This window comes from Sceloporus occidentalis, unplaced genomic scaffold (genome assembly GCF_023333645.1).
Source record: "Sceloporus occidentalis isolate IW3139 unplaced genomic scaffold, rSceOcc1.0.p SCAF_111, whole genome shotgun sequence".
NCBI lineage: Eukaryota > Metazoa > Chordata > Lepidosauria > Squamata > Phrynosomatidae > Sceloporus > Sceloporus occidentalis.
In genome coordinates this window covers 1,585,001-1,595,000 of record NW_028317091.1, presented here as the reverse complement: position 1 = coordinate 1,595,000, position 10,000 = coordinate 1,585,001, and the positions used below count along the sequence as shown (strand labels likewise).

Below are 10,000 nucleotides of genomic sequence, written 5' to 3'. Positions count from 1 at the left end.
ACCGACTGAGCTAGCCGGGCTGCGATATGTGCATGCCGCTGACAGAATTGGGGCTATTATCACTTGTTGCACTCAGCGCTATCTTACGAACGTTTAGAGAAATTGCCAGGACTCGAGATGGTCACCAGCTCCATTTGACATACAAGAAAGAAGTCAAAAGCTTTATCAAAGAAGGGAAAAATCTTTTGTCATATTATTTCCCCTAGGCTCTGTCATCTGAAGGTTAAAGCTTAGGCCCACCAGTAAACATCAGAAAAAGCTGGCATGAAATCTGCCTATGACACCTGCCAAGCTCATAAGAAGTGCAATGGATGCTGTATGAATACATCCTAATTTGAAGCTGAACGCCTTTGGCTTTTTCATATTATCACTCTTATCGGTGTTGGGAGGAATACGGGCGTAGGCTGTGAAGTGCCATTTTCAAAGGTTGACATAAAAATGATATCTTCGCCCAACGTGGGGCTCGAACCCACGACCCTGAGATTAAGAGTCTCATGCTCTACCGACTGAGCTAGCCGGGCTGTGATATGTGCATCTCGCTGACAGAATTGGGGCTACTATCACTTGTTGCACTCAGCGCTATCTTACGAACGTTTAGAGAAATTGCCAGGACTCGAGATGGTCACCAGCTCCATTTGACATACAAGAAAGAAGTCAAAAGCTTTATCAAAGAAGGGAAAAATCTTTTGTCATATTATTTCCCCTAGGCTCTGTCATCTGAAGGTTAAAGCTTAGGCCCACCAGTAAACATTAGAAAAAGCTGGCATGAAATCTGCCTATGACACCTGCCAAGCTCATAAGAAGTGCAATGGATGCTGTATGAATACATCCTAATTTGAAGCTGAACGCCTTTGGCTTTTTCATATTATCACTCTTATCGGTGTTGGGAGGAATACGGGCGTAGGCTGTGAAGTGCAATTTTCAAAGGTTGACATAAAAATGATATCTTCGCCCAACGTGGGGCTCGAACCCACGACCCTGAGATTAAGAGTCTCATGCTCTACCGACTGAGCTAGCCAGGCTGTGGTATGTGCATGTTGCTGACAGAATTGGGGCTACTATCACTTGTTGCACTCAGCGCTATCTTACGAACGTTTAGAGAAATTGCCAGGACTCGAGATGGTCACCAGCTCCATTTGACATACAAGAAAGAAGTCAAAAGCTTTATCAAAGAAGGGAAAAATCTTTTGTCTTATTATTTCCCCTAGGCTCTGTCATCTGAAGGTTAAAGCTTAGGCCCACCAGTAAACATCAGAAAAAGCTGGCATGAAATCTGCCTATGACACCTGCCAAGCTCATAAGAAGTGCAATGGATGCTGTATGAATAAATCCTAATTTGAAGCTGAACGCCTTTGGCTTTTTCATATTATCACTCTTATCGGTGTTGGGAGGAATACGGGCGTAGGCTGTGAAGTGCCATTTTCAAAGGTTGACATAAAAATGATATCTTCGCCCAACGTGGGGCTCGAACCCACAACCCTGAGATTAAGAGTCTCATGCTCTACCGACTGAGCTAGCCGGGCTGTGATATGTGCATGTTGCTGACAGAATTGGGGCTACTATCACTTGTTGCACTCAGCGCTATCTTACGAACGTTTAGAGAAATTGCCAGGACTCGAGATGGTCACCAGCTCCATTTGACATACAAGAAAGAAGTCAAAAGCTTTATCAAAGAAGGGAAAAATCTTTTGTCTTATTATTTCCCCTAGGCTCTGTCATCTGAAGGTTAAAGCTTAGGCCCACCAGTAAACATCAGAAAAAGCTGGCATGAAATCTGCCTATGACACCTGCCAAGCTCATAAGAAGTGCAATGGATGCTGTATGAATACATCCTAATTTGAAGCTGAACGCCTTTGGCTTTTTCATATTATCACTCTTATCGGTGTTGGGAGGAATACGGGCGTAGGCTGTGAAGTGCAATTTTCAAAGGTTGACATAAAAATGACATCTTCGCCCAACGTGGGGCTCGAATCCACGACCCTGAGATTAAGAGTCTCATGCTCTACCGACTGAGCTAGCCGGGCTATGATATGTGCATGTTGCTGACAGAAATGGGGCTACTATCGTTTGTTGCACTCAGCGCTATCTTACGAAAGTTTAGAGAAATTGCCAGGACTCGAGATGGTCACCAGCTCCATTTGACATACAAGAAAGAAGTCAAAAGCTTTATCAAAGAAGGGAAAAATCTTTTGTCATATTATTTCCCCTAGGCTCTGTCATCTGAAGGTTAAAGCTTAGGCCCACCAGTAAACATCAGAAAAAGCTGGCATGAAATCTGCCTATGACACCTGCCAAGCTCATAAGAAGTGCAATGGATGCTGTATGAATACATCCTAATTTGAAGCTGAACGCCTTTGGCTTTTTCATATTATCACTCTTATCGGTGTTGGGAGGAATACGGGCGTAGGCTGTGAAGTGCCATTTTCAAAGGTTGACATAAAAATGATATCTTCGCCCAACGTGGGGCTCGAACCCACGACCCTGAGATTAAGAGTCTCATGCTCTACCGACTGAGCTAGCCGGGCTGTGATATGTGCATCTCGCTGACAGAATTGGGGCTACTATCACTTGTTGCACTCAGCGCTATCTTACGAACGTTTAGAGAAATTGCCAGAACTCGAGATGGTCACCAGCTCCATTTGACATACAAGAAAGAAGTCAAAAGCTTTATCAAAGAAGGGAAAAATCTTTTGTCATATTATTTCCCCTAGGCTCTGTCATCTGAAGGTTAAAGCTTAGGCCCACCAGTAAACATTAGAAAAAGCTGGCATGAAATCTGCCTATGACACCTGCCAAGCTCATAAGAAGTGCAATGGATGCTGTATGAATACATCCTAATTTGAAGCTGAACGCCTTTGGCTTTTTCATATTATCACTCTTATCGGTGTTGGGAGGAATACGGGCGTAGGCTGTGAAGTGCAATTTTCAAAGGTTGACATAAAAATGATATCTTCGGCCAACGTGGGGCTCGAACCCACGACCCTGAGATTAAGAGTCTCATGCTCTACCGACTGAGCTAGCCGGGCTGTGATATGTGCATGTTGCTGACAGAATTGGGGCTACTATCACTTGTTGCACTCAGCGCTATCTTACGAACGTTTAGAGAAATTGCCAGGACTCGAGATGGTCACCAGCTCCATTTGACATACAAGAAAGAAGTCAAAAGCTTTATCAAAGAAGGGAAAAATCTTTTGTCATATTATTTCCCCTAGGCTCTGTCATCTGAAGGTTAAAGCTTAGGCCCACCAGTAAACATCAGAAATCTGCCTATGACACCTGCCAAGCTCATAAGAAGTGCAATGGATGCTGTATGAATACATCCTAATTTGAAGCTGAACACCTTTGGCTTTTTCATATTATCACTCTTATCGGTGTTGGGAGGAATACGGGCGTAGGCTGTGAAGTGCCATTTTCAAAGGTTGACATAAAAATGATATCTTCGCCCAACGTGGGGCTCGAACCCACGACCCTGAGATTAAGAGTCTCATGCTCTACCGACTGAGCTAGACGGGCTATGATATGTGCATGTTGCTGACAGAATTGGGGCTACTATCACTTGTTGCACTCAGCGCTATCTTACGAACGTTTAGAGAAATTGCCAGGACTCGAGATGGTCACCAGCTCCATTTGACATACAAGAAAGAAGTCAAAAGCTTTATCAAAGAAGGGAAAAATCTTTTGTCATATTATTTCCCCTAGGCTCTGTCATCTGAAGGTTAAAGCTTAGGCCCACCAGTAAACATCAGAAAAAGCTGGCATGAAATCTGCCTATGACACCTGCCAAGCTCATAAGAAGTGCAATGGATGCTGTATGAATAAATCCTAATTTGAAGCTGAACGCCTTTGGCTTTTTCATATTATCACTCTTATCGGTGTTGGGAGGAATACGGGCGTAGGCTGTGAAGTGCCATTTTCAAAGGTTGACATAAAAATGATATCTTCGCCCAACGTGGGGCTCGAACCCACGATCCTGAGATTAAGAGTCTCATGCTCTACCGACTGAGCTAGCCGGGCTGTGATATGTGCATGTCGCTGACAGAATTGGGGCTACTATCACTTGTTGCACTCAGCGCTATCTTACGAACGTTTAGAGAAATTGCCAGGACTCGAGATGGTCACCAGCTCCATTTGACATACAAGAAAGAAGTCAAAAGCTTTATCAAAGAAGGGAAAAATCTTTTGTCATATTATTTCCCCTAGGCTCTGTCATCTGAAGGTTAAAGCTTAGGCCCACCAGTAAACATCAGAAAAAGCTGGCATGAAATCTGCCTATGACACCTGCCAAGCTCATAAGAAGTGCAATGGATGCTGTATGAATACATCCTAATTTGAAGCTGAACGCCTTTGGCTTTTTCATATTATCACTCTTATCGGTGTTGGGAGGAATACGGGCGTAGGCTGTGAAGTGCAATTTTCAAAGGTTGACATAAAAATGATATCTTCACCCAACGTGGGGCTCGAACCCACAACCCTGAGATTAAGAGTCTCAAGCTCTACCGACTGAGCTAGCCGGGCTGCGATATGTGCATGTCGCTGACAGAATTGGGGCTATTATCACTTGTTGCACTCAGCGCTATCTTACGAACGTTTAGAGAAATTGCCAGGACTCGAGATGGTCACCAGCTCCATTTGACATACAAGAAAGAAGTCAAAAGCTTTATCAAAGAAGGGAAAAATCTTTTGTCATATTATTTCCCCTAGGCTCTGTCATCTGAAGGTTAAAGCTTAGGCCCACCAGTAAACATCAGAAAAAGCTGGCATGAAATCTGCCTATGACACCTGCCAAGCTCATAAGAAGTGCAATGGATGCTGTATGAATACATCCTAATTTGAAGCTGAACGCCTTTGGCTTTTTCATATTATCACTCTTATCGGTGTTGGGAGGAATACGGGCGTAGGCTGTGAAGTGCCATTTTCAAAGGTTGACATAAAAATGATATCTTCGCCCAACGTGGGGCTCGAACCCACGACCCTGAGATTAAGAGTCTCATGCTCTACCGACTGAGCTAGCCGGGCTGTGATATGTGCATCTCGCTGACAGAATTGGGGCTACTATCACTTGTTGCACTCAGCGCTATCTTACGAACGTTTAGAGAAATTGCCAGGACTCGAGATGGTCACCAGCTCCATTTGACATACAAGAAAGAAGTCAAAAGCTTTATCAAAGAAGGGAAAAATCTTTTGTCATATTATTTCCCCTAGGCTCTGTCATTTGAAGGTTAAAGCTTAACCCCACCAGTAAACATCAGAAAAAGCTGGCATGAAATCTGCCTATGACACCTGCCAAGCTCATAAGAAGTGCAATGGATGCTGTATGAATACATCCTAATTTGAAGCTGAACGCCTTTGGCTTTTTCATGTTATCACTCTTATCGGTGTTGGGAGGAATACGGGCGTAGGCTGTGAAGTGCCATTTTCAAAGGTTGACATAAAAATGATATCTTCGCCCAACGTGGGGCTCGAACCCACGACCCTGAGATTAAGAGTCTCATGCTCTACCGACTGAGCTAGCCAGGCTGTGATATGCGCATCTCGCTGACAGAATTGGGGCTACTATCACTTGTTGCACTCAGCGCTATCTTACGAACGTTTAGAGAAATTGCCAGGACTCGAGATGGTCACCAGCTCCATTTGACATACAAGAAAGAAGTCAAAAGCTTTATCAAAGAAGGGAAAAATCTTTTGTCATATTATTTCCCCTAGGCTCTGTCATCTGAAGGTTAAAGTTTAGGCCCACCAGTAAACATTAGAAAAAGCTGGCATGAAATCTGCCTATGACACCTGCCAAGCTCATAAGAAGTGCAATGGATGCTGTATGAATACATCCTAATTTGAAGCTGAACGCCTTTGGCTTTTTCATATTATCACTCTTATCGGTGTTGGGAGGAATACGGGCGTAGGCTGTGAAGTGCAATTTTCAAAGGTTGACATAAAAATGATATCTTCGCCCAACGTGGGGCTCAAACCCACGACCCTGAGATTAAGAGTCTCATGCTCTACCGACTGAGCTAGCCGGGCTATGATATGTGCATGTTGCTGACAGAAATGGGGCTACTATCACTTGTTGCACTCAGCGCTATCTTACGAACGTTTAGAGAAATTGCCAGGACTCGAGATGGTCACCAGCTCCATTTGACATACAAGAAAGAAGTCAAAAGCTTTATCAAAGAAGGGAAAAATCTTTTGTCATATTATTTCCCCTAGGCTCTGTCATCTGAAGGTTAAAGCTTAGGCCCACCAGTAAACATCAGAAAAAGCTGGCATGAAATCTGCCTATGACACCTGCCAAGCTCATAAGAAGTGCAATGGATGCTGTATGAATACATCCTAATTTGAAGCTGAACGCCTTTGGCTTTTTCATATTATCACTCTTATCGGTGTTGGGAGGAATACGGGCGTAGGCTGTGAAGTGCCATTTTCAAAGGTTGACATAAAAATGATATCTTCGCCCAACGTGGGGCTCGAACCCACGACCCTGAGATTAAGAGTCTCATGCTCTACCGACTGAGCTAGCCGGGCTATGATATGTGCGTGTTGCTGACAGAATTGGGGCTACTATCACTTGCTGCACTCAGCGCTATCTTACGAACGTTTAGAGAAATTGCCAGGACTCGAGATGGTCACCAGCTCCATTTGACATACAAGAAAGAAGTCAAAAGCTTTATCAAAGAAGGGAAAAATCTTTTGTCATATTATTTCCCCTAGGCTCTGTCATCTGAAGGTTAAAGCTTAGGCCCACCAGTAAACATCAGAAAAAGCTGGCATGAAATCTGCCTATGACACCTGCCAAGCTCATAAGAAGTGCAATGGATGCTGTATGAATACATCCTAATTTGAAGCTGAACGCCTTTGGCTTTTTCATATTATCACTCTTATCGGTGTTGGGAGGAATACGGGCGTAGGCTGTGAAGTGCCATTTTCAAAGGTTGACATAAAAATGATATCTTCGCCCAACGTGGGGCTTGAACCCACGACCCTGAGATTAAGAGTCTCATGCTCTACCGACTGAGCTAGCCGGGCTATGATATGTGCGTGTTGCTGACAGAATTGGGGCTACTATCACTTGCTGCACTCAGCGCTATCTTACGAACGTTTAGAGAAATTGCCAGGACTCGAGATGGTCACCAGCTCCATTTGACATACAAGAAAGAAGTCAAAAGCTTTATCAAAGAAGGGAAAAATCTTTTGTCATATTATGTCCCCTAGGCTCTGTCATCTGAAGGTTTAAGCTTAGGCTCACCAGTAAACATCAGAAAAAGCTGGCATGAAATCTGCCTATGACACCTGCCAAGCTCATAAGAAGTGCAATGGATGCTGTATGAATAAATCCTAATTTGAAGCTGAACGCCTTTGGCTTTTTCATATTATCACTCTTATCGGTGTTGGGAGGAATACGGGCGTAGGCTGTGAAGTGCCATTTTCAAAGGTTGACATAAAAATGATATCTTCGCCCAACGTGGGGCTCGAACCCACGACCCTGAGATTAAGAGTCTCATGCTCTACCGACTGAGCTAGCCAGGCTATGATATGTGCATGGGAGGAATACGGGCGTTGGGAGGAATACGGGCGTAGGCTGTGAAGTGCCATTTTCAAAGGTTGACATAAAAATGATATCTTCGCCCAACGTGGGGCTCGAACCCACGACCCTGAGATTAAGAGTCTCATGCTCTACCGACTGAGCTAGCCGGGCTATGATATGTGCGTGTTGCTGACAGAATTGGGGCTACTATCACTTGCTGCACTCAGCGCTATCTTACGAACGTTTAGAGAAATTGCCAGGACTCGAGATGGTCACCAGCTCCATTTGACATACAAGAAAGAAGTCAAAAGCTTTATCAAAGAAGGGAAAAATCTTTTGTCATATTATTTCCCCTAGGCTCTGTCATCTGAAGGTTAAAGCTTAGGCCCACCAGTAAACATCAGAAAAAGCTGGCATGAAATCTGCCTATGACACCTGCCAAGCTCATAAGAAGTGCAATGGATGCTGTATGAATACATCCTAATTTGAAGCTGAACGCCTTTGGCTTTTTCATATTATCACTCTTATCGGTGTTGGGAGGAATACGGGCGTAGGCTGTGAAGTGCCATTTTCAAAGGTTGACATAAAAATGATATCTTCGCCCAACGTGGGGCTCGAACCCACGACCCTGAGATTAAGAGTCTCATGCTCTACTGACTGAGCTAGCCGGGCTGTGATATGTGCATCTCACTGACAGAATTGGGGCTACTATCACTTGTTGCACTCAGCGCTATCTTACGAACGTTTAGAGAAATTGCCAGGACTCGAGATGGTCACCAGCTCCATTTGACATACAAGAAAGAAGTCAAAAGCTTTATCAAAGAAGGGAAAAATCTTTTGTCATATTATTTCCCCTAGGCTCTGTCATCTGAAGGTTAAAGCTTAGGCCCACCAGTAAACATTAGAAAAAGCTGGCATGAAATCTGCCTATGACACCTGCCAAGCTCATAAGAAGTGCAATGGATGCTGTATGAATAAATCCTAATTTGAAGCTGAACGCCTTTGGCTTTTTCATATTATCACTCTTATCGGTGTTGGGAGGAATACGGGCGTAGGCTGTGAAGTGCAATTTTCAAAGGTTGACATAAAAATGATATCTTCGCCCAACGTGGGGCTCGAACCCACGACCCTGAGATTAAGAGTCTCATGCTCTACCGACTGAGCTAGCCGGGCTATGATATGTGCATGTTGCTGACAGAATTGGGGCTACTATCACTTGTTGCACTCAGCGCTATCTTACGAACGTTTAGAGAAATTGCCAGGACTCGAGATGGTCACCAGCTCCATTTGACATACAAGAAAGAAGTCAAAAGCTTTATCAAAGAAGGGAAAAATCTTTTGTCATATTATTTCCCCTAGGCTCTGTCATCTGAAGGTTAAAGCTTAGGCCCACCAGTAAACATCAGAAAAAGCTGGCATGAAATCTGTCTATGACACCTGCCAAGCTCATAAGAAGTGCAATGGATGCTGTATGAATACATCCTAATTTGAAGCTGAACGCCTTTGGCTTTTTCATATTATCACTCTTATCGGTGTTGGGAGGAATACGGGCGTATTCTGTGAAGTGCCATTTTCAAAGGTTGACATAAAAATGTTATCTTCGCCCAACGTGGGGCTCGAACCCACGACCCTGAGATTAAGAGTCTCATGCTCTACCGACTGAGCTAGCCGGGCTGTGATATGTGCATCTCGCTGACAGAATTGGGGCTACTATCACTTGTTGCACTCAGCGCTATCTTACGAACGTTTAGAGAAATTGCCAGGACTCGAGATGGTCACCAGCTCCATTTGACATACAAGAAAGAAGTCAAAAGCTTTATCAAAGAAGGGAAAAATTTTTTGTCATATTATTTCCCCTAGGCTCTGTCATCTGAAGGTTAAAGCTTAGGCCCACCAGTAAACATTAGAAAAAGCTGGCATGAAATCTGCCTATGACACCTGCCAAGCTCATAAGAAGTGCAATGGATGCTGTATGAATACATCCTAATTTGAAGCTGAACGCCTTTGGCTTTTTCATATTATCACTCTTATCGGTGTTGGGAGGAATACGGGCGTAGGCTGTGAAGTGCAATTTTCAAAGGTTGACATAAAAATGATATCTTCGCCCAACGTGGGGCTCGAACCCACGACCCTGAGATTAAGAGTCTCATGCTCTACCGACTGAGCTAGCCGGGCTGTGATAAGTGCATGTTGCTGACAGAATCGGGGCTACTATCACTTGTTGCACTCAGCGCTATCTTACGAACGTTTAGAGAAATTGCCAGGACTCGAGATGGTCACCAGCTCCATTTGACATACAAGAAAGAAGTCAAAAGCTTTATCAAAGAAGGGAAAAATCTTTTGTCTTATTATTTCCCCTAGGCTCTGTCATCTGAAGGTTAAAGCTTAGGCCCACCAGTAAACATCAGAAAAAGCTGGCATGAAATCTGCCTATGACACCTGCCAAGCTCATAAGAAGTGCAATGGATGCTGTATGAATAC

General features: G+C 44.0%; 21 non-coding genes across 21 annotated transcripts in view; all 21 read right to left on the bottom strand.

The window, feature by feature from the left end:
• The window catches only part of TRNAK-CUU (transfer RNA lysine (anticodon CUU)), a 73-nt gene extending 53 nt beyond the window's left edge, over window positions 1-20 (bottom strand). The window contains exon 1 of the tRNA in view: window positions 1-20. This exon is cut by the window's left edge and continues 53 nt beyond it. This is a non-coding gene — a tRNA (tRNA-Lys).
• Window positions 21-448: 428 nt separating this feature from the next.
• TRNAK-CUU (transfer RNA lysine (anticodon CUU)) lies at window positions 449-521 on the bottom strand. Its single transcript has one exon. It is a non-coding gene; the product is annotated as a tRNA-Lys (tRNA).
• Window positions 522-949: 428 nt separating this feature from the next.
• On the bottom strand, window positions 950-1,022 carry TRNAK-CUU (transfer RNA lysine (anticodon CUU)). The gene has a single exon. It is a non-coding gene; the product is annotated as a tRNA-Lys (tRNA).
• Window positions 1,023-1,450: 428 nt separating this feature from the next.
• Window positions 1,451-1,523, bottom strand: TRNAK-CUU (transfer RNA lysine (anticodon CUU)). The gene has a single exon. It is a non-coding gene; the product is annotated as a tRNA-Lys (tRNA).
• Window positions 1,524-1,951: 428 nt separating this feature from the next.
• On the bottom strand, window positions 1,952-2,024 carry TRNAK-CUU (transfer RNA lysine (anticodon CUU)). The gene has a single exon. It is a non-coding gene; the product is annotated as a tRNA-Lys (tRNA).
• A 428-nt stretch (window positions 2,025-2,452) lies between these two features.
• TRNAK-CUU (transfer RNA lysine (anticodon CUU)) lies at window positions 2,453-2,525 on the bottom strand. The gene has a single exon. It is a non-coding gene; the product is annotated as a tRNA-Lys (tRNA).
• A 428-nt stretch (window positions 2,526-2,953) lies between these two features.
• TRNAK-CUU (transfer RNA lysine (anticodon CUU)) lies at window positions 2,954-3,026 on the bottom strand. The gene has a single exon. It is a non-coding gene; the product is annotated as a tRNA-Lys (tRNA).
• A 414-nt stretch (window positions 3,027-3,440) lies between these two features.
• Window positions 3,441-3,513, bottom strand: TRNAK-CUU (transfer RNA lysine (anticodon CUU)). Its single transcript has one exon. It is a non-coding gene; the product is annotated as a tRNA-Lys (tRNA).
• Window positions 3,514-3,941: 428 nt separating this feature from the next.
• Window positions 3,942-4,014, bottom strand: TRNAK-CUU (transfer RNA lysine (anticodon CUU)). The gene has a single exon. It is a non-coding gene; the product is annotated as a tRNA-Lys (tRNA).
• A 428-nt stretch (window positions 4,015-4,442) lies between these two features.
• TRNAK-CUU (transfer RNA lysine (anticodon CUU)) lies at window positions 4,443-4,515 on the bottom strand. Its single transcript has one exon. It is a non-coding gene; the product is annotated as a tRNA-Lys (tRNA).
• A 428-nt stretch (window positions 4,516-4,943) lies between these two features.
• TRNAK-CUU (transfer RNA lysine (anticodon CUU)) lies at window positions 4,944-5,016 on the bottom strand. The gene has a single exon. It is a non-coding gene; the product is annotated as a tRNA-Lys (tRNA).
• A 428-nt stretch (window positions 5,017-5,444) lies between these two features.
• On the bottom strand, window positions 5,445-5,517 carry TRNAK-CUU (transfer RNA lysine (anticodon CUU)). The gene has a single exon. It is a non-coding gene; the product is annotated as a tRNA-Lys (tRNA).
• Window positions 5,518-5,945: 428 nt separating this feature from the next.
• Window positions 5,946-6,018, bottom strand: TRNAK-CUU (transfer RNA lysine (anticodon CUU)). The gene has a single exon. It is a non-coding gene; the product is annotated as a tRNA-Lys (tRNA).
• A 428-nt stretch (window positions 6,019-6,446) lies between these two features.
• Window positions 6,447-6,519, bottom strand: TRNAK-CUU (transfer RNA lysine (anticodon CUU)). Its single transcript has one exon. It is a non-coding gene; the product is annotated as a tRNA-Lys (tRNA).
• A 428-nt stretch (window positions 6,520-6,947) lies between these two features.
• Window positions 6,948-7,020, bottom strand: TRNAK-CUU (transfer RNA lysine (anticodon CUU)). Its single transcript has one exon. It is a non-coding gene; the product is annotated as a tRNA-Lys (tRNA).
• A 428-nt stretch (window positions 7,021-7,448) lies between these two features.
• TRNAK-CUU (transfer RNA lysine (anticodon CUU)) lies at window positions 7,449-7,521 on the bottom strand. Its single transcript has one exon. It is a non-coding gene; the product is annotated as a tRNA-Lys (tRNA).
• A 96-nt stretch (window positions 7,522-7,617) lies between these two features.
• Window positions 7,618-7,690, bottom strand: TRNAK-CUU (transfer RNA lysine (anticodon CUU)). The gene has a single exon. It is a non-coding gene; the product is annotated as a tRNA-Lys (tRNA).
• Window positions 7,691-8,118: 428 nt separating this feature from the next.
• TRNAK-CUU (transfer RNA lysine (anticodon CUU)) lies at window positions 8,119-8,191 on the bottom strand. Its single transcript has one exon. It is a non-coding gene; the product is annotated as a tRNA-Lys (tRNA).
• A 428-nt stretch (window positions 8,192-8,619) lies between these two features.
• TRNAK-CUU (transfer RNA lysine (anticodon CUU)) lies at window positions 8,620-8,692 on the bottom strand. Its single transcript has one exon. It is a non-coding gene; the product is annotated as a tRNA-Lys (tRNA).
• A 428-nt stretch (window positions 8,693-9,120) lies between these two features.
• Window positions 9,121-9,193, bottom strand: TRNAK-CUU (transfer RNA lysine (anticodon CUU)). The gene has a single exon. It is a non-coding gene; the product is annotated as a tRNA-Lys (tRNA).
• A 428-nt stretch (window positions 9,194-9,621) lies between these two features.
• TRNAK-CUU (transfer RNA lysine (anticodon CUU)) lies at window positions 9,622-9,694 on the bottom strand. The gene has a single exon. It is a non-coding gene; the product is annotated as a tRNA-Lys (tRNA).
• Window positions 9,695-10,000: the final 306 nt, after the last annotated feature.